Genomic DNA, 27152 nt, shown 5'->3' on the forward strand with positions numbered 1-27152 from the left:
ATATATTGTTATTTCAGTATGAAGATGGCTTCATTATAGTCAAAGGTTATGCACAAGGCCATTGATACAAGATGTTTAATGTCTTTTGGTGTCTATTTTCTTTATTAAAAAAAAATCTTATTTTTTATTATTATTATTATTATTATTATTAATTGCTGTTTGATTTCTCCTATGGTTAAAATTACCCTAAAGAACCCCAGAATGTCTAGTAATTCTATATTTACTGTCCATGGTATACTTAGTAACAGTGAGAGCACCGTTCTCTTGTGACAAAAGCAGGGCTGCTGTCTTATACAGTAGGATTTTCTGTGCTGAGCTTACCAACCAATAGAATGAACCTGTCATCCTGTAGTTTTATAGCGGATAATGGAATGCACTTTTAAAGCATTAAACTGTGTAAAACACCAGGATTAATTGCTTAATTCCTTTAGATTCATATGTTTGGAAAGGATTCCCATAGGTTTCTAATACGTCAGATAAGATAATGCATCAAACTGTTACTTAATGAGGTGTTAGGAGGATTGTGCTGTGTACAGCTGCTGAATGTGTATTTAATCTTTCCATGTCATGAATAAGGGCAGATTAGGTGGAGAGAAAAGCAATAACTCGTCTCCTGCTCAGTTAATGTAATGTTCTCTTACAAAGCACTGGGTGTATTAATGTATGCTTTGACACTTGGTAAAAGTAGTAACTATATACAACAAATACACAGACGTGCTACATTCATATGTACTTATTCACCCAAATTGTGTACATGGTAACACACACCTATCAGTTTTAGAGTCCTAGCATTTGCCAGCTGGGCACTGCCACAGCAATGTGTGTGCAGAGAGCAATCATAATTTTATGTGTATTATGTGGCATTTGGCTACCACAACATGTAGGCTCCTACCTCTGATGCACTATATATTTAATGCTGCTTTCAAGGCAGCTTCTAATTTAAACCCAAGCCACGGGCTTTAGTGACATGTACTTTCTCAGATAAATGATGGTCTCTAAAGAGCAGAAAGGTTCAAAAATAATCACTTAAAGGAAAACCCATATTCTGTACTTAAATGTGCATAGTCCAGGGGATGTAACATAGTTTCTTTCTGAGGTTGAAAAAAGACAATTTGTCCATTGAATTCAACCTGTTAGTGATCACCTACACTGTAATATTTTTAAGACTAATTTTAACCGTGGTGAATGTTTAACCGTTATGTCAATTCCTCCATTATTTTTATTTTTTTATATTATTACTATATCCTGTATTTCCTTATCCATTAGGAACTTATTTATCTATTTATATATCTAACACACATTGTGTTAGATACTGTATATGTTATCCAAAGCTAGGAATTGCTAGCAATCATTTTGCCTCCTCTGTGGCTTATTTTCAGGCCTTTCCATCATTGGCGTTTCTATAATGGGTGCAATGTGTGCGGTACACACGGGCCCCTGGGTCCAGGGGTGGCCCACACTGCACACATTGCACCAATTTAAGTACTTACCTTACCGGAGTCCAGCGGCGGAAGCAGCGCCAAAATGGCCGCCGTGCATTCGCCAAATTGGTCTCCGGATCATGGCGGGCGCCATTTTTCCGGAGACCTGTGCATGCACAGTAGACTCCGGCACATTGCTGGAGTCTACAGCGCTGTTCAGAGGAGGGGGCCCACCCGGTGGTGCACACGGGCCCATTCCTCTGTAGAAACGCCCCTGCTTTCCATACATTACTTCCCCTCCATGACGGCACACATTCCCTACCGTTAGGCCAAACCCCACATTATTGTATGGTGTATAAATTAATACACTTCAAGTAGACTAACAGGTAGGGTTTACGAGGAGGTAAACAATGACTGAATACCGAATCTGGGTAAAGTCCTATATTAAGAATACTTTTATACTTTTACCCCTAAACATATTTACATTCAGCTAATGGTAAAAATGGGGTTAGAGTTTCCTCAAGAGATAATTGTAGACAAAAATTATGGTAAATGTCAATACTTGAAATAGATGGGATGTAACTGATATCCCGGCATACCGGATACCGGCAATATAATACCCAGAATCCCAACAGCTGGAACCGCGAACATAAGTATGCCAGAAGGCTTAGGGTAAGGCTGCAGGGCGGAGGGTTACGGTTAGTCTGTGGGGGGAGTGTTAGGGTTAGGCTGTGGGGATGGAGAATTTTGGTTAGGGGGAGGGTTAGGATTAGGTTTACTGTGCTCCAGCGCCCCCTGTTGGGATTTCAGGCTGTCGGGATGTCAGTGTCTAAATTTTGATTGCCGGTGTTCCATACCCAACCCGAAAAAGATCTTATGTCTGAATTCACTCGCTGTGAACACGCTCTTGTTACTATGTGACAGCTATTTATTTATTTTAAAGTCTGACTTTCTTTAGCTACATTTATAACCATAGAAAGTATGGTTATATGGAATGGAATGTATTATTTTTTCGACATGTTTGTTATAGAATTTTTTGTCTTTAAGGACCTATACAGTATGTCAAATGACAGCAACAGTCTTATCCAGTGATTTTCAACCGTTTTTAACATTCTGAACAATATTTTAAAATTGCCAAGGCACACCATCAGCTCGACACCAAAAAAAAACACACATATTGGCCCTCACAGTAAAAAAAATAGTCGACACATACATTGGCCTACACAGAAAAAACAATCACATTGCTCCCTACATAAATCCTTTTGCTCCCCACATAAATCACATTGCTCCCCACATAAATCCTATTGCTCCACACAGGAGAAATAAAATAACAGATATTAGCCCCTACCAGTCAGCTGTCCTCCTCCCTGTCCCTCAGTGGTGGGGGATGTTCATAGTGGAGTGCTGCGAATACTGAGCAGCGGGCGGTCGTACAAGTGTGGATGAAGGTGGGCTGGGAAAGTTTTGGATGTGGGTGGGAACTGGAAGATGTGTATGCAGGCGAGTGGGCTGGCTGGGTGGTGAGATGCGGTGGCCGTGACCTATGAGGTCACACCGCCGCGTCTTCAAGGCATAGGTCACAGGCAGGGCACGACTGATCCTATAAGAAGAGCCTGGGCCACAGTTTGCTCTGAAGGTGCAGGCAACGACTCTGCCTCCGCGGCACACCTTGCAACTGGCTGCAGCACACTAGTGTGCCACGGCACACTGGATGAAAAAGCCTGGTCTATTCAGTTCATTTAAAACAGAAGATCTGATTCAAGGGCCTCGTTCATATTTGTATGAAGACACCTACGAAGCTGTGATTTGTTTAGGCTACGGACTTGCTAATCATCGCAACTAAAGCTGCCGCCAAGAAATCAGTATAGACGCCACCGAAGCCATCACAAACTCCTCAGCAATTGCATACACCAACACAGCATCGATGCGCTAACAAGGAACATTGACTTACCTAGTGAGTGTATGGTCACACAGACTGGCTGCGGCAGTAGCGACGCTGGCACCATGTTTCTATACACACATGATCACAGTTGAAAACAGATACATGCCCCAAAAACATCCATGACTCGTCTGCGTTTCTTCTGCCACTGCCCGTTACCTTCCCCAAACGGTCCTTTCCTGTCAATCACTCTGCATTTAAATTCTCCCTGCGAGCGGAATGGCGAAAGTACTTTGGCACGTGCGCAGTCTGTGAATGATCGCTCAGTTGCGTGAACATTGGCATTGTGTACAAACATGAATTATGCCTCAAGTGTCAGTAGCTGTTCCAGGAGGTTGTGATTGTCATAGATTAGGCAGTATTTTTTTAACCCTTTCACAAGCAGCTGCTTTTAAATGGAAAACAGTGTCATACATAGAGATTAGACACTACATTTATACTGCTGATGCGTATTGCATAAAATACATTCAGGGGAAATGGTATGAAAGCTGTTGCCCCTAACAATAAAAATGACAGAATATGGTTGCTATGTGCAACAGCACATTTTGCACAGTTGCTAGTAGAATAGGTTTTACTAACATCCCTTCATGATGTCACTTTATTCTATTTCCAGCTCTGCCAACAAGTTTGGCTTTTTGGCGGTTTATGGTAACTAATTACATACATTTTACAGTTTCCCAAAGCTTATTGGCTAATTTTGTCTTTCACACTGTTTTAAAAGACAGATTGTCCTTTAGAGCAGGCATTCCCAACCACAGTCCTCAAGGCACACTAAAGGCCCATACACACTGGGCGATTTTGAGCTGAAAGCAGCTCACTTTTGGTGTGTTGAGTTGCTTTCAGCTTAAAGCCGCCCAGTGTGTATGGACAAGCGATGAGCGGTGAGCTCTGATGCGCGCTCCCGCTACATCGCTGGCAGCCGCTGTTCATCTACTGGTATTACCAGTAGATGAACGGCGAGGTGAGTGGCTTTCCATAGCGTCCTGCCATGGAAAACCGCTCACCCCCGCTGACATCGCTGGGCAGGCGGGAAAAGCGCTCAGTGTGTATGCACTGAGCAATTTTCAGGCCAGCGATGTCAGCGATCATCGTTGTTCATACACGATGGGCAAAAACGCCCAGTGTGTATGGACCTTAACAGTGCAGGTTTTAGTGATATCCAGACTTTAGCACAGGTGACTTAATTAGTAGCTCAGTTATTTTGATTTAACCATCTGTGCTGCAGCCTGGATATCACTAAAACCTGCACTGTTGGTGTGCCTTGAGGACCATGGTTGGGAATGCCTGCTTTAGAGGATGAACATTAGATAATTGTCTGGGCTCCAAGTACCAGCTGATTTGGAGGTACAGAAACATTAAGAGAAGTAGCATGTATTGTATCCTCAGGCATAGGAGGAGTGAAGCGTTAATGAGAGATGTATGAAGAAGAATTTTCAATAACCACTATACAGTATGTGGAATTTTCACCATGACAGCTATAGCTGAACTATACCTTCAATTATGCTTAAAGAGCGCCTGTTTCCTGTGCTACTGGTTCCGTAGAGGGTAGTTACATACAGCAGTCAGAGAGTTTAATAATACAGATCATTCTCCCCATTTATGTTGTATATTTTCATTGCCTTGCAGTTACAGCCAGCAAATGAGCCTATGCAGAAACTGTTAACAGATTGTGAGCAACTGAGCTAAACATAGAATAGGAATTCTAATCTATATATAACTCCTTTGTGATTACAGAATGATAGAACTTTGCAAAACTGGCAACTACTGCCTTATACAATGAAGGAAATCATTATTTAGTTAATTTGTCAAAGGCACCAGGGAGAACAGCTGGTAGATAATCAGAAGCCATGTTCTGGTGTGTTCAATAGGGAAACTGAATTTGGGATATCAGGGGTTATTCAGATGTGGAAGCAAGGCAGAAAAAGCATGTAAGTTTGTATCTGGAAAAAATTATTTTGCATTGCAAGGGGAGCAAACACATTTATATTGTTTCTGTGCAGGGTAAATACTGTCTGCTTTTGCATGTAGCCCCCAAATGTCAGACATTATTTTTACACTGCAATTTAGATTTCAGTAAGGACACACCCCACCCAAATCGAAAGCTAGGTACATACCTATAGATATATCTGAATATCAATTGCTCTGCAGATAAATCTGTAGACAGATTAGGCAGTGTATTCTGCATGCACACTGCCCGATCTGTCGTGACTGACTTCATAATTGGGCTGGCAATTAACATGCACCCGCCCAGTTGCGCTGCAAATCACTGCATCGGTTTTTGTAGCAAGTGTATGGGTGGTCAGCTGACCGCCTGTACACACAGGGGGTTATTCAGGTTTGTTAGCAAACCCAAAAAGTTAGCAATTGTCAAAACCATGGGGGTCATTCTGAGTTGATCGCTAGCTGCCGTTGTTCGCAGCACAGCGATCAGGCTAAAAATCTGCATTTCTGCGCATGCGTATGCCCTGCAATGCGCACGCGCGTTGTACGGGTAAAAAGCCCGTTGTGGTTGTGAACAGGTTCTAGCAAAGTTTTCAGTCGCACTGACGGCCGCAAGATGATTGACAGGAAGGGGGCGTTTCTGGGTGTCAACTGACTGTTTTCAGGGAGTGTTTGCAAAAACGCAGGCGTGTCTGAAAAAACGCAGGCGTGGCTGGGCGTTCGCTGGGCAGGTGTATGATGTCAAATCCGGACACGAATAGGCTGAAGTGATCGCAAGCGCTGAGTAGGTTCAGAGCTACTCAGAAACTGCACAAACTGTTTTTGTAGAGCTCGGCTGCACAAGCGTTCGCACTTCTGCTAAGCTAAAATACACTCCCCAGTGGGCGGCGCCATAGAGTTTGCATGGCTGCTAAAACTAGCTAGCGAGCAATCAACTCGGAATGACCCCCCATGTGCACTGCAGGTGGGGCAGATGTAACCTGTGCAGAGAGATGTAGATTTGGGTGAGTTATATTGTTTCTGTGCATGGTAAATACTGGCTGCTTAATTTTTACACTGCAATTTAGATTTCAGTGTGAACACACCCCACCCAAATCTAACTCTCTCTGCACATGTTACATCTTCCCCACCTACAGTGTAGCATGGTTTTGTCCATTAGTGTGCTTTTTTGGTTTGCTAACAACTCTGAATAACCCCCACAGAATAATGCACTAATATGTCTGTACAGTGTCGGACTGGGGTATGAAGGGCCCACCGGGGCAATGCCGTGATAGGGGTTAATACTTAGGGGTGTGGCCAGTCTAGAAAGGGGGTGTGGCCAGCATCCCCAGAGGCTTGAAAGGCACAATAGTCTTGTGCAGTGTAATGCAACATATCTACCATGTTTAATACAAGTGCACAGTCTGGAACCTGATCCCTAGAGGAAGCAGTGGGCCCTCAGGCCCATATACACGGGAGTGATGTGTGCCGAGCTAACTGCTCAGCACACATCTCTCCCGACGCTCAGCACAGCGCGATGTGTGCTGAGCGATGCAGGGGAGGACGGGGGACCCAGCGGGTGAAATGAGCGACATGCTAGATTGAGCCTGCATGCAGGCCAATCTAGCACCGGCGATAGCGATGTGCAGGGCCGCGCATCGCTATCGCTGAGAGGGGTACACACGAGTGATCTGTGCTTAAAATCTAAGCAATCTACTAGTCAGATTGCTTAGATTTTAAGCATGGATCTCTCCGTGAGTACCCCCCTTTAGACTGCTGCTTCCTATTTGAGGAGCCAACCCTCAAGAAACAGAATACTTAAAAATAAAAATCTCTGTAACTATATAAAAAGCACAAAGTTGCAAGGAGTGTGTAAAATGAAAGATAAATAAGACACAAGAACAATTATTTAAAAAAATAAATACTGTACACAATAATAAATAGCAGCTGAATGTTCAGATTTTTACAGTTTTTAAGCCTAAGAATCTGATCGTGGACGAAGCGCAGAAGGAAAACACTGTGGCCAGGACAGACAACAAAACTGCTCTGTTGCATCAGACATGGAGCATTGGTTCCCCCTTGTGGACAAATGTGTCATAACCATTTAATACAGAGCTTGCTTTGATAATGGCCAGTCTCCCTACAAGGAACAGATGTGAGCAGCAGATTAATAGCTATGGAAACTACTAAATAATGTCAAACATTCTCACTAATTCTTTGTAAGAAATAACAAACAATATTTGCTGAGATAGTTGGCATTTTGGATGTAACTTAACCCGTGCATGCTATTCCTCATCATTCACCTGTATTGCCGTTTTATTTCTCAGATGCAAGTAATGACTTGTTTACACATTTGGGGTCTCCGGACAGATTTACAGCTGAATATAAATCATGCCCAGCATGAGCAAAAACTTGTGTTTTCCCATCCGTATACTGAGTTGTCTATACAGAAATGTGCAATCTGATCTAGTGTATAGCTTTACCTGGAGCAAAGATTATCATCATCATCATCATCATCAATAAGATTCTTCTTTACATTGCATAAAGGAAGCTGACTACAACTTAAAGTGAAGTAGTACCAGGGCATTCAGTATGAGCTGATGCCCTGCATACGGATGAGTATGAGAAAATTATCGGTTCTACTCCAAAACGTGAATGTAGGATGGCACTAGACACAATTACCCTTTTCTCCAGAAGAGGTCTCTGACTTTGCCCTAGGGTGGCTGATCCACAAAGAAACATTTGGCCATGCTTCTTTTTGAAAAGTATTTTTCTTTTTAGAGATAAACTTGTTTTAGTTATTGAAAAGATTTTCAGTGACAAATGTCAGCACATACTTCAAGAATAGAGAATAAGTTCTTTCGTCTTCTCTTCTTGTTGACAGCATTTCAGGGAAGCCCAGAGCTATCAGCCTGGGAAGCAGTACTCCCAGCAGTAAAGCCACACTACTTCTAAGCAACCTCTTTGTCCATTCGGGAACAAGGAATGGATGTCTGGGCAGAAGTCCTCTCAAAGACTCTCTTCCAGCTCAACATCTGAGTGTTGAGGGTGCAGGATAATGCATGGATCTGGACATTTGTCACTCAAGAGTTTACATAACAAATGTGATGTAAATTCTTCATAATCAAATAACTCTTCTCCATTTAGAAGTTGGTGTAGATCCTTCTCTGTCTTGCTGGGTTGCAGAGGAGGATTTACCACAAGGCAACCAAAGCAGCTGCTTAGGGCCCTGTTGGTCTCAGGAGGCCCTGCTGGTTCCAGGGGGCCCGTCAACAAGGCTGTATAAAGGGCATTTCTGACAGACCACAAGCTTCACCGAAATTGTCCGAGAGCTGAGCTGGCTGATTACTCCCAGCAGGCTGTCAGTAATTAGACAGCTGTTGGTTGCCGACTCCAGCGCATGCCTGTGTCTTTAGTCCTGCAGTACCGTGCGTGTGACCAGTCATGACACACGTGTGTATGCCGTCAGACGCTTAGAGAGAAGAGCTAGGATGTACACAGAACAAAATCATGCGTTCATCCAGTGTACTTTATTACAGTATTTTTTACATTTTATATAACATTTGCCTGAGACAGTCATGGCTGGGGAGGAAGCACATACTGACTCAGTGGGGCACTGATATATAATCAATACAGTCACACTGACTGATGGATGTAATAATGGGTATTATAAGGGATGGGGGACCTACTAGGCTGCTCCAATCAGTAAGGGGGGGGGGGGGGGGGGGAGAAGAGAGGCAATCAAACATAATGCAGTCAACACTAATGTGATTAGATGTAATAATAAGTATTATAAGGCATGAGTACCTGCATTATATATCAGTGCCTCCCCCCTCCCAACCACAATTTGCAATGCCAGTATTACCATAATTGGCCAATGTGTGCTCAGCCAGGCATCGCTGCAATGCCCAGTGGCACATCACCTGCTTTATTTTGCAAGATTGTACAAATTACATGGTACTCAAACACTTACAAATGTTTACCTAGATCTTGCATTAGTTTTACAGTCTACAAATCTTGCATATGTGTAATTCTAATTAGATGACTTACATACATATTGAATGACAGCAACGGTGCATCAGGTTACCTTGAATTAAACTAATCAGCATTTTTAAAAGCTGCTACATCTTTGCAGCTTCGGCTGCTGATTTAAAAGGGGCAATATTGGGCGTGGCTTGGATACCATTCGGCTTGGACGTGCTCTGATTGTGCTCTGGGACAATGGAGCTATTAAATCTAATATGGAGCCCTTCTAGCCCTCTCTGCTCTCACCTGTCACGGCGCACAGCCTGTCAGGAAGGACCCGGAGGTGTCCTGCCGGGTCTGCGGGATTGGGGAGTGTACTTCTGCGCCTCCGCAGTCTGCGGCCTGTTCGTGCTTCCAGGACCGGGATCTGGAGTTCCCGCAGCAGCTGCCGACGGGATCCAGGATTGGGGGATTTGGGGGCCTACAGAGCGCGGACACTTCATAGTGGTCAAGAAACATTGGTATCCCCCAGCACACTGGATGACATCAGCAACAGGATTTGATAACTACATGGTAGTAGTAATTTCAGACATCTCAGTTGCACACATTTGCAAAGGTATGGGAAGCCCCCTGGCGCTTCTAGGAATCTCTGAGTACTGGGGGTACCTAACATTAAGTCTAAGTTCAGGGCACGACACCCCACAAACCGGCAAGTGCCAGACACCCCAGGGCAGCAGACCAGTGTAAAGTAAAGTGTAAGTGAAAATTAGGAAGATGCAGCTATATACAAAAGAAGATACACATGAAAGGTATAATTAAAAAAGTGAAATTAGTAGAAAATCATATGAAAGTGATATATAAAGTGCTAAATTAAATGTTACAGTGTGCTACCCCAAAGCAGCCCAGCCCCACCAGTCCAGGGAGTGCCACGCCCCAACTCCTCCTCAAACTAATAAAAGCATATATTTGCTTGGTACATGGCCACATGATAATAGCACATACACAAATGCAACTAATTGGTAGCAATATTACCTGTAGATACCCCTATATTCTCCTGTGGCACTACAAGACCCAGCATACCCTCCTAATGCTAAACTTCATAGTGGTCCCCCGCTGGAGCAGCACGCCGGGCGCACCCTCTACTTCCAGCCCAGCAAGGAGCATGGAGCCGTGACAAGCCAGGCAGCTGCCTCTCTGAAGAGGAAATAAGGAGCGGCGGCCATCTTGCCTCCTCTTTCCAGGACCTGGTAGGAGTTTCTTATTGGGCTGGGAGACGCTGTGGGGCTGCTGGATAAGTATGGGTTGTAGTCCTCTCCAGTCCCCTCCTTCCACACACTCTACCCTTTACAGTTTATTGTGCTCCTGGAACTAGCAGGGAGCTCCATATACTGACTCTGCTGTATTATTGTGTCACTACACAGCTTCTCCTTTACAAACTATTGGTCCTCTCTGGAGTGCTGTCAGTTCACACCTGCCATTTAGTGACACTGGTATACCCTCAGATACAAATTACTGAGGCTGCAGGCTCTACTGCTCAGGCCATCCACCATTCCATCTGTCTATATTAGCAGAGCCCACTCCACATACGATCTTCCTGACCTGGAGTGTGCTTTTGAGTATTATCTTCAATTTGCACGTGCTCCTTACCCAGCTGGGTAGGACACCCTCCATGTTCTCCTGATGTTGCTACCCAGTTGCTGATGGCCACCCCGAGCCATTGGAGAGGCTATCACATGACGATGATCCGCACGTTTTTGTAATACTAAAGCTTGAGCAGTGACGTCTGTTTTGTTATTTGTCTGCTGAGTGTATATTCTACTATTTGATCCCATGGTGAGGGGCAAAAAAGCTAAGACCAAGCCAGAAGGGACACCGAGGTCCATCGACTGCCACTCATCTGATCTACGCCAGTTCCTGATATCGCCTAGTGCGGATTCGCCTCTTGGCACTGTAGTTCTTGCATCCCCGACTTTGTCCGCATTCTCTGACAGTATGTCTTCACCTGGGGTTACGCAACCTCAGATGGACTCTTCAACTGCAGAGATAAGTGAAATCTTGTCCCATGTTAAATGGCTACCCACAAAGCAGGATTTTCTGGCCTTGGAATCCCGCTTGATGTTTACCATTAAACAAGAGGTGGCCATCATTTAATCTGACATGTCTCAACTTGCGACTCGACTTGACACATTGGAGGACCATGAAACAGCTACTGTGGACACCTTATCTAAATTCTGAGATGTGATTTCGCAACAAACCACTGATATTTACTTCCTTAAATCTCGCATAGAGGATTTGGACAATAGCGGCAGGCGGAATAATATCAGGGTCAGAGGTCTCCTTGAGGATATTGAGCAGACTGACCTAACAGATGTCCTTACAAAAATATTTAGAGAGAGTATTGATTTAGACCCCAATAGTGAGATTGTCTTTGACAGGGTGCATCGCGCACTGAGACCTAAAGGCTTGCCATCGGATCACCCGCATTACGTGATTTGCAGGCTGTACTCAAAAGGAGGAATAATTGCGGAAAGCCTGCCAATTGGATGGAATAGACTTTCAAGGCGACAAGATACAGTTGTTTCTAGACTTGGCTTGGTCGACCCTGCAACAACGCCGGGCTCTGAAACCCCTCACAGATGCCCTCCGGAATCATGAACTGAAGTATCGTTGGGCTTTCCCATTCCATCTTCAAGTTTCCCACAATGCCAGATCAATCACACTTTCTAAACTGACGGATTTACCAGCTTTCTTTTCTTTCCTTATCATACAGCCTTTGCCAGATTGGGAATCCTTTCACTGTCAATTAGAGCTTCCACCAACTGTTCCTCATGATGGTACGTGACAACAAGTACAGTCTCCGTGGAAAAGGGGGACACACTCTACTGGTCCACGATCCTCTGAAAAGACTTGAATATCATGGTACATTACCTGTCGTTGAGATGACTCATGTCCATTGGCGTTATATGCCTAGATTTCTTCTTTTCTCATAACTCAGATATTACATGCTGATTGCCTGTATACTGGTTAATATTTTACATTTGTTTTGAATGTATTTTCTTTTTCCATTCTATATGTGTGTAGTAATGTTTACAATTATGGGAATGGCGTTCCTACTTCCGTTTATAATCAAGTTTTCATGTTCGCTATGTATATTTTCTTGTCTCCCCTTTTTCTCTTTCTCTCCTTTTTCAATATTGGTCTCTTGCTTATTGGTATTTCTAAGATTGTTGATTTTTCAGTGTGGGTGGTCACTGTCTTTGTGTGTCCCCCCCCCGATAGACCCCCCCCCCCGTTATGCTGCATCCACTGTTACTCTGGGTCGGGAGTCGGCAGGTTTCCACTCCTGATCCGATTGCAGCTGGTTTTTTTTTCTTATTGTTATAGATATTTCTATATTGTACTTGTTTTTTTCCGCTGTACATCCCTTTGTACAGCTGTCTTTTCTCTTTACTTCTGCTGTTTCTCTCTAGTGTCTATTCATATTTTCAATCCCTTTTTCTTTGTGACGCGCACTCTAATCATTGGTCATCATTTCTCCACAATTGTATGGGTTGTGTGGCATATAGCATTTCTTTGTGGTTCGATCTATGATGGGGCACGATCATTTAAATATAGTTGCTTTTAATGTCAAGGGACTGAACATTCTTGAAAAATGGTCAAAACTTCTTAAATGGCTTAGAGATGATAAAGTAGATGTTGCTCTAATTCAAGAAACACATTTTAAGATTGGTAATGTCCCGTCGCTTAAGTATCACTACTGCCCGCACATTTTTACTGCTAATAATTCATCTGGGAAGACATTGAGAGTGGCTATATTGCTGGCCCGACATTTACCTATTTCGAATGTTACCTTTTATAATATAATGGAAGGCAGAGGCCTATTGGTTAAATGCGACATTAATAACCAACATTTCTCCTTCTTGAGCATATATGCCCCTAATTCGAAACAAGCCTCTTTCCTCTCCTCTACTTTAAAAGTCGAATCCCTCCTTGAAGGAATAGTGGCAATGGGTGGTGATTTGAATTGGGCCCTTGACCATCTTCGCAACACATCAAAAGGAGTTTTGTATAGGCCTGAGAAGGAATATAGGAAGATGAGATGTACCCTGCTTGACTACCAGCTGATGGACACTTGGAGATTAGCTCATCCCTCTGACACTGATTATTCCTATTTTTCACATCCACACCAAACATTCCAGAATTGATTATTTGTTTTTAAGTCACCGGCACCTTCACCTTCTGGCTGCAGCCTCCGTAGGACAAATTACATTGTCAGACCATGCCCCTTTTAGCCTTAAACTATGTCTTCCCGATCAGCTGCGGAAGTCTTGGACATGGCGTTTTAATGACACCTTTCTTCAACATGTCTTTTGTAGATCCCAATTGGATTCCGCCATGGATTCCTATATTAGCAATAACGACTGCGACGAGACTTCTAAGGTTTCAATATAAGAAGCACATAAATGTGTTTTGGGGGGCACATGTATTCAGTTGGGGTCCTAAATGAAAAGACAAAAGATGCAACGCAGGGATGACTTGCAGGCCAAGATCAAATTATTAGAAACTTTGCATAAGGAATCTCAGTTTCCCCAATCTTATGTTGATCTTGAGGAAGCCCGAGCCTCTTTAAATAAACTTATTTTGGATAATTTTACATTTTCATACCGTAAATGTTGCAGTCGTTACTACCAATGGGAAAATAAACCTGGTAAATTGCTGGCTAAGGCTCTTCGGGAACAACGGGCAGTCACCTTTATTCCAGCGATAAAAGATACACATGGCCAAACCCATCATGAAATAAACAAAATTGCAGAGGCTTTTCAAGCTTATTATTCCAATCTATATAATCTTTTGGGTATGGATGGGAGGGTAGATACATTATCACATCAGTCTGCTGTATCTGTTTACTTACAATCCTTAAATTCCCCTGTCCTGTCTAAAGAGGATGCAGACACTTCATCAGATGACCCCTTCTCCACTGAGGAGGTTGCTAAAGTTATTGAGTCTACGCCTAATGGTAAAAGCCCTGGTCCGGATGATTTTTCTATTGCCTATTACAAGACTTTAAAAGGGAAACTGGCACCTCTCCTCACACGGGCACTTTCGGACAGGTCCCATTTGTCTGAACAATCACTTGAGGCCCATATCACAGTCCTACCAAAAGAGGGTAAAGATCCTAGTCTGTGTTCAAGCTATAGGCCCGATTTCTTTGTTGAACATAGATCTTAAAATCTTCACCAAATTGATCGCAAATCATCTTAAATTATTGTTACCGACATTGATTCATGAAGATCAGGTGGACTTGGTCTTGAGGCGTGAAGCCAGAGAAAATACCTCTAAAGTGATTAATATGATCCATTATGCAACCCTATCCTCACTCCCCTGTATTATAATATTGACTGATGCTGAAAAAGCGTTTGACAGGATGGATTGGGGTTTCATATCCGGTGTTCTGAGACACCTGGGACTCAGCAATGCCTATTTCCATAGAACCCTGTCCCTTTATGACTCCCCGATTGCGCAGATTAGAATTAATGGCTCTTTATCGGATTCCTTTACGATATCGAATGGTATGAGACAGTGGTCCTCTTTATCTTCCTTGTTATTCGTGTTATGTATAGAAGCTTTGGCCAGGGCTATTAGGGCTAACCAAAATATTTCAGGCTTGCGATTGAAAGGACAAGAATATAAATTGGCTCTCTATGTTGAGGATTTACTTGCCCTGATTTCTCTCCCGACGATTTCTCTCCCAAACTTGATCTCTGAATTCCTCAGATTTGGAGCTCTTTCAAATTTTAAGATAAACTATTCCAAACTTGACGGCCCATCCTCGTGTGGTTGAGAGTATGAAGCAATCATTCCCCTTTACGTGGCACGATCGCAAGTTTAAATATTTTATGTGTTCAGATATCCAATGATTTGACTAAATTGTTTTCTTAAAATGTTATTCCATTACTGAAATTACTTCGTTTAGACTATCATAAGTGGAGACATTTATGTCTGTTGTGGTTTGGTAGAATAAACGTGGTTAAAATTCTTTGCCCAATATATAATTTTTTCTGCAAACTCTCCCCATATGTATTCCGGCCCTCATTGTTTCGTTCCGTTCCGAGTCTCATTCATACATTTGTCTGGGGAAACACCACACTGTGTTTTAAACATGATATATTATTCATTAGGAAACGTAAAGGAGGCCAACAATTGCCACACATCCCTAGTTACTACCACGCAGTGATGTTAAATAGAATTCTTGAGTGGTCCCGTTCAAAAGACCATAAACAATGGGTGTCGTTGGAAGAAGGTTGCTTATCACACTGTAATGAAGTTGTTCCTTGGCTGCCTTCTCTTCCAAAGGTTACTCATCCTACGGCCTCTCCCACTTATAAAATATAGGGTAAGCTGCGTTATGTAGCCATATATCGTCTACATTTTCCCCTCTCATCTTTCCTTTTTAACCCAGACTTTATTCCAGGCCTTCATGGTGCTGCTTTTACACAGTGGGCTGAGACTGGGGTCTTCAGAGTAGGTCAGCTGGTGTGCTCAGGCAGGGTACGGTCTTTTTCAGATATTCAATCACTCTGGAACCTACCAGTCTCCGAATTCTGGAAATATCTTCAAGTACGTCACTTTATCACATCCTCTGATAATATTTCTGATATAACAAGAGATTTAACCGCTGTTGAACAATTCTGTGTTTCCCCTCAATCTCCCACTCATACTATCGCCCAGATATATACTATTATAATTGAAAACCTTTTTACGCTGCCTTTTCAATTTGCAATTTCTTGGGAGAGTGATCTTCAAGGCCTAGTCGCACAGTTTAATTGGGACTTGATATTTCGCACAATGCAAGTGAGTTCGCTCTGCTTATCAACGTTGGAAAATCTTTATAAGATTTTGAATAGATGGTATAGAATACCCCTGATTCTCAATAAGATGCATCCTACTGTATCTGGCCAATGTTGGAGATGTAAATCTGCTCCAGGGAGTTTTGTTTTTACATATATGGTGGGATTGTACCCTTATAGCTCCTTTTTGGACTGAGGTGTTCAAATGCTCAGAGTTAATACTTAAAGATGTAGTACCCACAGACGCAGGATTCTGGTTACTTAACTTAATCTCTGCCAAAGCACACACCTACAAACATTTGCTGCTCAGACATCTTAATAATGCGTCTAACTTAGGGGTGGGCAACATGCGGCCTGCGGGCCGGATGCGGCCTGCGAACCGATTCTGCCTGGCCCGCTGTCCCATACCACTGTGCAATGACAAGCGGCCCGGCTGAGCCGCTTGTCATTGCGCTACGAAGCTCAGAGATGCGGCGCCGCTGAGGAAATACCCGGTCACGCCATAGGGTCTGCTGACCGGGATTTCCTCTGTGACATCAGGCGCTGGGCGGCATAGGGGGCGGAGCCACGGCAGGAGCGTGCAGAGGGCAGCGGATCGCGGATCTGGCAGAAGGCAGTGGATAATCTGGGCAGCAGATCTGCCACTGTGAAAGAAATACATCAAAGGTAAAGCTGCTATATGGGGGGGGGGGGGGGGGGGAGAGAAGGAGAGGAGGGGGGTAGAGACTGCTGTATAGGTTCAGGGGAGGGGGGGAAGGGGGGTAGAGACTGCTGTATAGGTTCAGGGGATGGGGGAAGGGGGGTAGAATTTGCTGTATAGGTTCTGGGGAGGGGGTGAAGGGGGGTAGTGGCTGCTATATGGGTTCAGGGGTGGGGGAAGAGGGGTAGAGACTGCTATATGGGTTTACGGGAGAGGGAAGGTTTGAGACTGCTATGTGGGTTCAGGGAAGAGGAGGAGGGGGGGGGGGGAGCTAGTAACCAGCTGTGAATACGATTGATAACAGCATTACACAGGATGCTGTTTGTTTGTTTTCAGCAGTTTTTTTTTTAGTTTTTTTTATTAGTGGATGTGTTCTTTAGACATTTGTATTTTGCCTGTGAAAAACTACGTATGCGGTGTAATGTATATTGTGTGTGTGTTTTTATAGTTATATATATATATATATATATATATATATATAATACTATGTTTTTATAGTTTTATATATATATATATATATATATATAAAACTATGGGCCTAATTCAGACCTGATCGCTAGGGTGTGATTTTTGCACTGCTACGATCAGGTAGTCGCCAGGGGGAGGGGGAAATCGCTGTGCAGGGGTGCGATCGCATGTGCAGGAGAGCTGCAGAAACAGAAGTTTGTGCAGTCTCTGCTCAGCCCAGGACTTACTCTTCCAGTGCGATGATCGGGGCCGGAGCTGACGTCAGAAACACTCCCTCCAAACGCCTGGTCCCTCCTGCGTTTTTCCGTGCACTCCTCTAAAACGGTCAGTTGCCACCCACAAACGGCCTCTTCCTGTCAATCACCTTGCGATCGCCTGTGCGATCGCTTTGTTCGCACCATCCCATCACTGCCCGACGCTCCCCAGCGCGGCGGACCGACGTGCCTGCGCACTGCAATGCATGCGCAGTTCAGACCCGATCACCCGCTGTGCGAAAATACACAGCAGCGACCGGGTCAGAATTGGGACCTATAACGGGTCTTATTTTGAGTTGGCTGCATTTGCATCTTGCAGCAACTGCTGACTAAGGGGCTGATTCAGACCTGATCACTGTGCTGCAAATTTTGCTGTCCTGCGTTCGGGTAGTCGCCGCCCCCAGGAGGAGTGTAAATTCGCCAGTGCAAGTGTGCAATCGTATGTGTACGCAGAGCTGCAAAAATCTACTTTGTGCAGTCTCTGCGCAGCCCAGGACTTACTCCTACAAATATTTGTCATTCATATTAGTCCCCGCCCTTGTGTGTGACCCTCGAACATTCACTGGAAGTGTTAAGCGGCCCCCCAGCTGAAATAATTGCCCACCCCTGGTCTAACTGAAGATCTACTACACCTCCCTTCAGAGGCGGAACTACCGGCAGTGCAAGCAGTGCGTTGCACTGGGGCCCGCCTCTGTCCAGGGGCCCAAGCATGTAATGAGTCAAACTGACTCATTAGATGCCGCTGTGCGCTGCGGGCAACCGCTGCCCGCAGCGCGGACGGGGGAAGGAGGAGGAGGGAGGTGAAGGAGGGAGCCGCAGCAGCGCTTTGTTACTGGTGGAGGCGCTGCTGCTGCTGCCCCTCTGCTTCACTATAGGCTGTCTTCCGAGAACAGCCTATATAGTGAAGCAGAGGGGCAGCAGCGCCTCCACCAATAACACAGCGCTGCTGCGGCTCCCTCCTCCACCTCCTCTACTGCCCAGGAATCGTCTCTGATGCTGCACCGAGGAGCCAGAGCCAGCGGAGAGGGTAAGTATAATTCCTCTTTCTGTCTCTTTCTTTCTTTGTTGGGACTGCCTGCCGCTATGTGTAAAAATGGGGAATCTGCCTGCCGTAATGTGTAAAAAGGGGGGACTGCCTGACGTAATGTGTAAAAATGGGGAATCTGCCTGCCGCAATGTGTAAAAAGGGGGGACTGCCTGACGTAATGTGTAAAAATGGGGAATCTGCCTGCCGCTATGTGTAAAAAGGGGGAATCTGCCTGCCGCAATGTGTAAAAAGGGGGGACTGCCTGACGTAATGTGTAAAAATGGGGAATCTGCCTGCCGCTATGTGTAAAAAGGGGGAATCTGCCTGCCACAATGTGTAAAAAGAGGGGACTGCCTGCCGCTATGTGTAAAAATGGGGAATCTGCCTGCCGCTATGTGTAAAAAGGGGGAATCTGCCTGCCGCAATGTGTAAAAAGGGGGGACTGCCTGACGTAATGTGTAAAAATGGGGAATCTGCCTACCGCTATGTGTAAAAAGGGGGAATCTGCCTGCCGCAATGTGTAAAAAGGGGGGACTGCCTGCCGCGATGTGTAAAAATGGGGAATCTGCCTGCCGCTATGTGTAAAAAGGGGGAATCTGCCTGCCGTAATGTGTAAAAAGGGGGACGCTGTCTGCCATAATGTGTAACAAGGGCACGCTGTCTGCCGTAATGTGTAAAAAGGGGACGCTGTCTTCCGTTATGTGTAAAAAGAGTACGCTGTCTGCCATTATGTGTAAAAAGAGTACGCTGTCTGCCGTTATGTGTAAAAAGGGGGACGCTGTCTGCCGTAATGTGTAAGAAGGGCACGCTGTCTGCCGTAATGTGTAAAAAGGGGACGCTGTCTGCCGTTATGTGTAAGAAGTGTACGCTGTCTGCCGCTATGTTTAACAAGGGCACGCTGTCTGCCGTTATGTGTAAAAAGTGTACGCTGTCTGCCGCTATGTTTAACAAGGGCACGCTGTTTGCCATTATGTGTAAAAAGTGTACGCTGTCTGCCGCTATGTGTAACAAGGGCACGCTGTCTGCCGCTATGTGTAACAAGGGCACGCTGTCTGCCGTTATGTGTAAAAAGGGCACGCTGTCTGCCGTTATGTGTAAAAAGGGGGCGCTGTCTGCCGTAATGTGTAAAAAGAGGAATCTGTCCGCTGTAAGGTGTAAAAGAGTCTCTACCTGGTGTAGTGGTGCTACTGTGCGGCGTAATTTGAAGAATGAAGACTACTGTGCACCGTTTTATGAATTGGTATTATTTTGTGGCCACACCCCTTCCCCACGAAGCCACGCCACTATGTATTTTTGCGCGCGCCTACGGCGCGCACTGCCCCTGTTTTGCATGCAGGGGTGGGGCTCCGATGCCGTTTCTTGCACACAGTGCTAAAATGTCTAGTTACGGCACTGTTGCTAGGTATCCATTTCTCTGGCCCTGAGCAGGTCCCCCTCACCAGATCCTCCAGGGGTGAGGGGGTGGACTTGGATGGGATGGGGGTAGGGGGGGGCCCAAAGATTTTTGTCGCACCTGGGCCCACCGCTCGCTAGTTCCGCCACTGCCTCCCTTGATTAAACACTGGCTTAAGAAGATTGAGTACTTCATGGAGATGGAGGATCTTATCTCTTTCTCCACGGGGTGAATCTCCAATTTTGCAGTTATTTGGCTATATTGGCTTGAATTTAAAGAATCGCCCACATACCGCACTTACATGAATTTGCAGGTCGGTTTTAAGGGCTTTTTCTATTACCATTTAGTTTATTGGAAGTGGAGATGTTTCTAATATGTCTACTTTGCTCGTCACCCTGTTTACACTAGGGATACCTTTTCTCCTATCTGTCTTTCTTACTCTTTCCTTTCTGTTTCTTTCTATCTATCGGATGTTTTGATATTAAGTTTTGAAGATAGACTTTTTCGTATTATTGTAAATGAAGGCAGTTATTTTTGGTGATTGTACAAAATATTGAAATGTTCCTAGCTGTGTTTCACTGTGCCTTTGCTGATAATGTTTTGATGTCTATATGCATTGCTCTATCTTTATGTTTACTGTCTCAATAAAAACGGTTTAAATTAAAAAGGGGCAATATTACATACAAAATGCGCCTGCTTGTGGTGCTTTGAGAGTTGCTTGGTAAAGTTGCCTCTATTGAACCACTACAGTTATTAGACGTAGGGGATGCCATGTGGCACTGTCAATTAGCAGCTGAATGAGAAGTAAAAGAAATAAGAATTGCAGCATTATTGCTCGTGCTTTACTAGTTTACTAGAAATAAGACTCAAGTAAACTGTGTATATTAATGGTGACTAAACTCTAATTGCTTTGGAAGTTTAATGGCTTTTGCATCATATTTTGAAAATCAAATTGCAATGCTTTTAAAGTGCTAAAACCAAAATTATGGACTGAGATGAGGCATAAACATGCTCATAAATCATTATATCACCCCTTCTTGGATAATCCAGACTTTCAAGCAGTGTCGGACTCTGGCATGACATGCCCCTTGGGGGGATGCTGTGGTAGGGGCCCATGTTTAGGGGTGTAGCTAGTCTTCAGCCACCATATTGGTTTGGCTAACCATTAGAGAGTGCATGGGCCAGGCCCCTTCATAAATATATATAGAAAATACTGCTAGCACATGCATGATAATGTACTAGATTAATACCAGAAATGCACTGTAAATAATACTCAATAGTCCTGTGTAGTACAAGGTAACATATGTATTATGTATAATTATAATCAGGACTGGAACCTGACCCCTAGAGGGGGAGGAGGGGCCCCATGCAGTGGGGCCCACCAGGGGTTTCCCTGTGCCCCTGTGGGCCAGTCCAACCCTGCTTTCAAGAGGGACAAGCATATCACCCTTTTAATATTTGGAGGTTGGGAGATATACTCAATATTGTCAGTTTGGTCAATGACCAGACTCAAAGGCCACTCACGCTCCAGGAAGCCACCGATAAATTTCCCATCCTAGTGGCTTATCCATTAACATTTCTCCTAGGCCAACATTACTACAATTCCATTATACGACATTTCTCCTCAGCAGATTGGCATTACTTGGAAAGGAACCATTGAGTAAAAGGGCAATCTCAACATCTTATAAACACTTTCAAATAATTTTGGACCACTCCATGGGCAAAATTTACTAATATTCGTGTTTGAGTCGGTTTGTGTAGTGTTTAAACTCGTTTTGTATTGGGTGCATTTTCATGCAACTTTTTGAAACTATATACGCAAAGTTACGAAGAAGTCGACTTTATGGTTTTCGTGTTTTCCGATGTCGATGCCAGTCGTTTTTTTTTGGACCATTCTCGGCCATCATTGTCATTTGCGTACGTCTTTTGGTTGTTTTTACCGGTATTTTTTCTAAGTTAAACGCGGCAGGTTTTTTTTTTTAAGACCCCCAGCCGCATTTTCACTTTTAGTTTTGTTTTTCATCCCAGTTCGTGATTGGTTGTGTTTCAGATGTAGGAGTGTCTGTGCGCAACCATATAAATACGCCCCAAACCGTCCGCACCTTGTGGGTTTAGTTAGTGGTGAGGAGGAGGGAGGTTGTGCTGTGGAGGTAGGTGAATTTGTGGTTTGGTGAGGAGTGTTGGTAGCGATTTCTGAGTGTGGTATTGTGTTTGAAAGTCGTCTTGTCATTCTTGTAGTCTTGTTTTTTGTGGTTTTGTCTCATTTTTTGTCCAAGTTATTTTTCTTTATAGTCCCTTGTCAGTGTGTGTGTGTGTGTGTGTGTGTGTGTGTGTGTGTGTGTGTGTGTGTGTGTGAGTTGTGTAGTGGTAGTGGAGGAGTGTGTTGTTTGTCTATTTTTTTTTTCTGTGTTAAGTGTTTAGACACACAATTATGTGTGACTCAGAGGTGGGTGAGGTGGAGGGTGTGTGAGGGGGAGGAGGTCGGTCAGGTGGAGGAGGTGGGTGAGGTTGCTGGGTGAGGTTGCTGCACCACCACTACTAAGACTGGGCGGAATGTAAAGTTTCGTTTTGCTGAAAATGTGGCATTGGTGCGTGAGCTGATGAAGTATCAGCGGCAGCTATTTGGGCCTGAGTCCGCCAAGGTGCCAACACGGAGGAAGACGGTGTTGTGGGCGAAAGTTGTTGCTGCTGTCAATAGTGAGGGGGTGGTGAAGCGGCCGGAGGACACGTGCCGCAAACGGTTCTATGACATAAAGCAACGTGTCAAGTCCAAAATGGCCAAGGAGGCGAAGTCGGCTCGAAAAAACGGTGGTGGCCAGCCCTATATTGCAAGATATCTGGAGTATGAAGAGCCCATGCGGAGTGTAATACCTGAAGTAGTCTCTGCAACCCATGTCCGGGATTCAGATAGGCCCAGGAAGAATGGTGAGCATGTGTATTTGCATTAACATTCTATGAGCTTATTTTTATTTTTATTTTTAAATGTGTGTCATGTCACGTTGCATATTACTCCCATATTCAAGTGTGTGTCAGCAAATACATTGTTTTGGGTAATGTTTTATACAAAAGCCAATGTAACATCTTACTTTATTGTGTTTTTTTCCAGTATATTTTGCATGTGTAGTTTGGACTTGGTGTGTCATTGAATTGTCCTGCAATAATGTTTTCCTTTTGGACATTTTTTGTTTTTTAATTTGGACTATGTTTTATATTTAGGTTATCCATGTGCAATGTTTCAAAAACAGTGGTTGTCATGTTAGAGGCTGGAGTAGTGGAAAGTGGTTTGGAAACCACTTACATGTGTAATGTCATTATTACAGAATGTCATATTTTTTATTAAAAAAAACACTATTTGTTTGTTCAGTTTGAGTTTGTATTACACAACACTGCAGTGTAATTTTTTATTTTTTTTATTTTGTTTTGTTTGGCTCATATAGTGGTAATGTGTGTTTGGAGTGCCACATCACAGAGCAATTTATATATTGCATCTGTAATATTTTTCCTTTCATTACAAAATGAAGATGTGTGTGTTTGTGGTTGTTAATGTATGTATTTTTACTTGTGGCCTATGTCAGTGTCCTGTACATGTTTTCCTGTGTTGAACTTTCCATAGTGCATATGGCTATTGGACAATGTTTATTGTTTTATGTAGTAGTTTATAAGCATAATGGGTGGATGTATCAACAATAGCATGAATACATGAGTGTTTTATTTAATTTTACAGTGTTGAAAAAAGCAGTACTACTCGTCCTCCAGTAACTCCCAGCACATCTGATGATGATGACGCTGCGGAAGCAGGTAAAGTGTCCATTGTATTATAGGGTATGTTTGTAAAGGAATGGGCATAACAAAATTTCACTTTCATTAATAGGTCCATCAAAAGAAGTCTGGAGCAGCAGAAGTGGGACTTCTGTAAGACATCACCACAACAAACCTGTGGCAGCAAAGAAAGCAAGGTCTGATGTCCAGGGCCAACCACAGCAGGCTACCCCGCCACGAAGATTATCGACAGTATGTTCGGTCCCCCCACTCCAAATTTTGGACACACCTCCAAGACGTCATCCACACTCCCCTCATCTTGATTGTGAGTATCAAACTGAAATAAATGTAAACAATTTTAGATCGTAATCAAACTTTTTCTTAACCGCATTAAGTCAAAACACATCAAAAACTTATATACTTACTGAAGTAAGTAAAACATGAAATGGAATCCAAGAAAAATGGCCTTGTCCTCATCCAGTAAAGATATGTATGTCCACTTGAGCCATACAGTAGCACATTGTGTGTAAGATGCTGCAACAGAAACTCAAGGTTTAATGTTTGCAAATAGTAAGGTTGTTTATCAAATTTTCACATGTGTGTTTGAGCTCACATTGCCAAATACATGTAAAAACATTACTTTGTTTGTTTTAGAAAAGCTATAAGGTAACACATTATGGATTACAATGTGTTTTTATGGTGGAGTATGTCTGATCTACAATAAAACTAAAGTGTTTGCTATCACAATTAAGTAACCAGACACATTTGCCACAAACAGGCATATGTATGTATTTAAGTTATGAGTGATGATGTTGCTAGGCAGAATATCTGAAAGCAACAGTGAATGACATGTGTTCCATGTGTAGTGATTTGTTTTCATTTATCAAACATATGGATAGCTAACGGTGAATTTTTCCACATTTCAGCTTCTAGTCCTGGTAACAGCATCCCTCCGCAACAACAGCAACACAGTGACATGGAGGAGACAATCATCTTAGAAATGTAGCCATTAAGCCAAGGAATCAGCCCCCCAGCACCTGTGAGTACACTACCACAGCAAAGCACACCACCACCACAACACAGCCCAACAACACCAGTAACACAAGGCCCTGATCAGGTGTTTTGGACCATCTGGGCTAGACAGCAGGCCACTAATGAAGATTGCCTGCGTAGGCAGACACAAATGTTTGCAAGCCTACCATGTCACCTCAGAAGAATAACCAGAAATATGAGTAGACAAAATGAACAAACAACCAGAATTGGCAATACCATGGAACTCATGCGTACAGACATTACACAGGTCATGGGCAACTTACAGCGCATAATGGAAGAACAGCACAGACTAATGGAAGAACAGCACAGACAACAGCAAAGTTATATGAACATTTTTAAAAACAATCAAAAGATTCATGAAAGTTTATTCCGAATTGTAGACAATCAAAATGCTGCTACACGTGAACTTAATGCCACCCTCACTAACCTGAATGAAACACTCAGATCCATGCACCAACAGCAAACAAGCAGCAGTTCTGGTACGACTACTCCAAATATCACGCCAGTCTCATCACCACGAAGACGCTCCACCAGAGCACGACAACATGACTGTGCTAAAGGCAAAAGGCAGGACAAGCAGGCACCCAAAAAAAATTAACACAAAAAAAAACAAATTTTACATTTATGAGAAGTAATTCTTAAATAGTTAGTAAGTGTATGTTTGGCAAAATATATATAACACTTAGCTCCTTGTCAATTTATACAACATCATTAATTATAAGTGGTACAAACAACAGCATAAAATTTGTACGCACATTTATTCTTTACTATCTTTGTTTTCTTTTGGAGGAGGGAAATGTTGTTGGAGCTGCACATACATGTTAGCAGGAAGTAACCAGACCACTTGATTTTTTTCTAATCATTACTCTTTCTAGAATCCAATCATTCTCCTACCCTGCACACACAATCATTGCCAGGCAGCAACATACATGTTAGCAGGAAGTAACCAGACCACTTGATTTTTTTCTAATCTCAAGGAGACAGACACATTCTGAGTAATGGTTTTTACAATAAAAATGGGCCCACATCTATTTATGATTACACAACAAATGAAATAAGCAAACCAAACTTACCTAAGAAATAGCAAATGATGAGCTCTTGCCTAACCTGCCTCCCTACATCTGTACTCCAAGTATCACCAGATGTCTCTAATTCCTCTGCTTGCTGGCTGCTTTCTTCAACCTCCTTCTCCTCCTCAACATGTGGCAGATGTTGTTGCAAACACATGTTATGAAGAAAGCAGCAGCAGAACACAATTTGAGTCACCTTCGAGGGACTATACAACAAAAGGCCACCAGACTTATCCAGACACCGAAAACTAGATTTCAGCACACCAAAACATCTTTCTATCACATTCCGCGTGGACTTATGTGCATGATTGTAATTGTGTTCAGCAGGGGTATCAGGTCGGGACAATGGAGTTAGAGGCCAAGAGAAACAGCCATATCCTACATCACCTAAAAGACAGATATAGTAACGTGATTCATGTTAAGATACAGCAACACATAAGTAACACACTGTGGGGCAGCTGTATTAACCTGTAGAAGGCATAAGGAAGTGAAAAACCAGTGATATGTGCAAGGTAATAAAGGCAGCGGACAATCTGTTCCTAAATGTTCATTTACATATTGGAACCTATTGGCTGGTGCCTTTATCACCTTGCACACATCACTGCTTTCTCACTTCCTTATGCCTTCTACAGGTTAATACATCTGCCCCTGTATTTGGACAAAGTATACGCAGGCCTACACATATCAAATTACATACCCAGCAGCCATCCATCTGGCATTTGTCCGTCCTCAAACTTATCAAAGAGGGATGACTGACTGAGGATGAAGGAGTCATGGCAACCCCCAGGGTAACCAGCAACAACACTCATTATTTTGAGATTTGCATCACAAACCACCTGCACATTTGTGGATTATTCTTGATGGCGATTAGTATATATGTGCTGCCTGCCCCTAGGTGGTCTCGGCTGAATGTGTGTGCAATCTATGGCTCCAAGCACATTGGGCATGCCAGCCAGCTCATAGAAATCTACCCTGACGGCATGCCACTGAGACTCCTGGGTAGGGAAGCAGATTGAGGCATCGATGTGGGGCTGCAAAACAGCCAACACCTGTGTGTATATTTAAAAGAACAATAAACATGAGATTTTAGGACAGAACTGTCCACCGAGAAATTAAAACAAACAAAAAAAAAAGAGGTAGTTAGGTATACATCACCTGTGTTAATATTCTCGAAAATGAGGGCTGTGAGATTCCTATGACATCCCCAGACACAGCCTGAAAACTACCAGTAGCCATAAAGTGCAACACAGCCAGGAGTTTGTGCAGGCCTGAGACAGAGCGAGAGTGTGCTGTCTCAGGGTCTAGGCCCAGTTTGACAAGGTCATACAGACGGA

Source organism: Pseudophryne corroboree, chromosome 11 (assembly GCF_028390025.1).
Source record: "Pseudophryne corroboree isolate aPseCor3 chromosome 11, aPseCor3.hap2, whole genome shotgun sequence".
Classification (NCBI taxonomy): domain Eukaryota; kingdom Metazoa; phylum Chordata; class Amphibia; order Anura; family Myobatrachidae; genus Pseudophryne; species Pseudophryne corroboree.